The following is a 3,365-nucleotide window of genomic DNA, read 5'->3' on the forward strand; positions in this document are numbered from 1 at the left end:
ATATATAAAACAAAACAAAGAAACATATCATCACAACTCACATTGCGGCAGTCTCTCAAACCCGAGTGCTCACGTGGACCGCAGCTCACGTGCGAGTAAACGTGCTTCACCTCTCCCCTCTAATACAATACGAGAGTGTAATTAAGTAACTTTTTGCAACTTTACATAAACACAGACGACATATGAGTTACATGACAGTGTATATTATAACCGTAAACTGAAATAAACACTCACGCTCTTAACTTCAGACGCCTCTGAAGAGCACACTTAATGTGAAGACATCGCCCACGAACTAATGAGAAAGCTGAACGGACGTGCAAAATAAGCAACAATCCACCGACCAGACCGTTAAGGCAAATCAATATACACTGATAAGTTGATATTTATCACTATTTTAACGTCTTTTGAACTCTATAAACGTATTTTCTCACCACATCGAGGCCCGTTCGCTTCCCAGCTTCTTACGCTCGCATAGGCGCTCTCTCTCTCACACACACGGAGATAATCACTTAAAGGAGCCGCCACACCTTTTCACATATTACCTTTACATGCACAGGGGATTAAAAGAGGGCAACTATACAGCTTGTGGGCTATTTTACTTTCACCCGGTTACATATAAACATTGTTTAATTTATAAGATTAGACATAAATAGACTTTACATTTATAAATCTTTAATGTAGAAAGCATATCTTATCATAGCTTTTATAATTTTATGGGAAGTGTTGAGATCTTGTTCATGTTCATATTAAGATCTTAGACATGAGTGCAGGCTTTGCTATCTTGACAAACTTGAGTACAGTTTAATACATTGTTTAGCATTTCTGAATATCTAAGGGTTCAAGGAAAGCACTTGAAATTGCTGGTGTCTTCGTTTACTCTTCTTTAAATCTTTCCTTTTGGGATGATAAGATAAACTACTATATATACCCTGTTGAAAAAAACAGCATATGCTAGGTTAGTTTTGATGCTAGTTTGATCAGCTTAAACCAGCACATGACCAGTTTAAACCAGCATCAAAACATATCAAACCAGCATATGCTGTTTTTTCAACAGGGTACAGTATATAAGTATATACAAATACACATGTAAATATTATGTGCAATAGAGCAGAAAGCGACAGATGTGTGTGCAAGTGTTTTTGTTGTATTGCAGTGTGAAAACTAGGACATAAATTGAAATATTGCACAGTGAAGGATTGCACTAAGAAGCGATATGTTGGTTAGATCTAGCTGCTGCCATGTAGAGGGTGCGGTGTTCAATAACACAACTATTGTAAATGCTGTTTTGGAATCTTGTTGTACTAGTTTGCAATATCCTGTATAGTTTGCCATACAGCAGGGGGCTGAACATGTTGTTCAAAATGTTAGAAACCGTCCATAATTGGATTTTACGATCATTTCTCAGAGTGCTTACGTGTGATTCATAAAACGAATATACGCACAAAACCGTGTGTACGCTTCTTTTTCAGATGTGAAATAAATCACAAATAATCTTGGAATTGTGCACAGCTGAAGAGTATCAGATCTCCCCCACTTTACCGATGTCTAAATAATGTCATTGATATATAGAGCACCTGTCAACGTCCAAATCCGTTACAAGCGGCAAGAATAGCTTATATTTCCAAAAACCTCCATCACTTGGACAAGCAAAAGTGCGTATAGACAAGCAAAAACCTGCTCAGACCCGGACTTAAAAATATGAACGTTCTCGTGGATTTTTGCACATGATAAATGAGGCCCCTGGTATTTAAAGCTCCACACAACCTCTACTCTTTCACGATTTATATAATTTGCTTCATTTGGGAGTTCCTTACCGGGTCTCGGTAACCATAGATGATATTACACAAAAACTGAATTAGAAGGGCAATAAACCAATTTCTAAAAGAACAAATTCTGTTATCATGTCATGAGATGACATTCATAAAAAATGTGTGGACAATGGACTCTGACATGAAGAACAAAAGGTGAATGAATGAGCACGCCGGCTTCCCTCTTATACCCGGACATCCGGGGAGGAATCCGGCATGCAAATTTCATTCGCCAATTTTCATTGGCCTTTTCTAAATACTCAGAAGATGATAGGTTCTCAAGACAAACTATCAAATGCTATCAAATTCAGATAAGCGTGAGGGAGTTACCTGATTGGATGTTAGCTATGCTGAGAGCTCCCCCACCACTCCATACTACTCCTCACAGCTCTGCAGGAATAGACTGAGGGTCGCCTCCTCTTCTGTGTGGGATTTCAACTTCCCGCTCAGAGAATACATGCACACACACTAAGAAACACATCAGTGAACACACAAACACTTGTCACAGTTTGAGGGAAGCTGTTGCCACAGAAACACACTGATTTGAGCCACAGGCAAGTACGGTCGATCATGCAGTGCAACAATGCAGCCAAAGCCTAAAAACTGTGCGGATGCTTGCCCTCCTGCAGTTTACTGAGCCAGAAATAGACTTCACAGACTCCTGATATGTGTGGGGAATTGTGCTGACGTTTCCACGAGTCATTTCCCCTTACAGCTAATTTTGGGATTGGTCTGATCTCCTGCATGAAATTAGTTTATGAATATTCCCTGAACACAATGACACCTCACAGTAGCACTGTCAAAGGAGTCGCATTTCTTATTTGACTCTAATATACAGCATGGATATATTTTCCTCGCCTCTGTGGTACACACATGGGCTGCCAGGGCTGGATACTGTTGTCATGGTGACGTGGGGCTTGATGAATGGCAGCGAAGCCGTGAGCTCTTCTTTTTTAATTGGTTTATTGTGAGTCTGTCTCTCTTTGGCTTCATTCCACATCAGCTCCAATTCATTATCGAATGATGAAGCATGTTCTCCTCTCAGCCAACAATTTTATGAAGGAATGAAAGCACCAAGAACAGTTATGCTGTGTCCTAAAAGCTTTTAGATCCATATTTGTGAGACATCACACATTTATAACTAGCTCACTGGCAGTCCCACTGGTTGACTGTGGTTTCATTTTTATGGTCATTTTAGATTCACCTGACTTAGGGTGTTTCCTGCCAAGTTTCATTTGTTCCAAAACCGGCCGGGTTTAAATTGGTAAAATAATGCATTTTTTATTGATTCGGTTCGCTTTCACGTGCATGGCAACATTTAAAAAAGAACAAATTTTGCAAATTTAAGCCAAGTGAGACTAAACTGTCTTGTCATTGGTCAGAACGCACCTGCTTCAGGGATTTTGGCAGCGTTAGGACGCATAGAAACAGCTGTGCAGGCTTAATGTGCCTTTTTGTAATATTATTAAATTATTTTGAGCATTGTGCTGTTCCACCGAACTATTAAAGTCAGTCTCTTTGAGATGCATTCTGTAATCACCTTCCAAACTTCTGTAT

This window comes from Triplophysa rosa, linkage group LG12 (genome assembly GCF_024868665.1).
Source record: "Triplophysa rosa linkage group LG12, Trosa_1v2, whole genome shotgun sequence".
NCBI lineage: Eukaryota > Metazoa > Chordata > Actinopteri > Cypriniformes > Nemacheilidae > Triplophysa > Triplophysa rosa.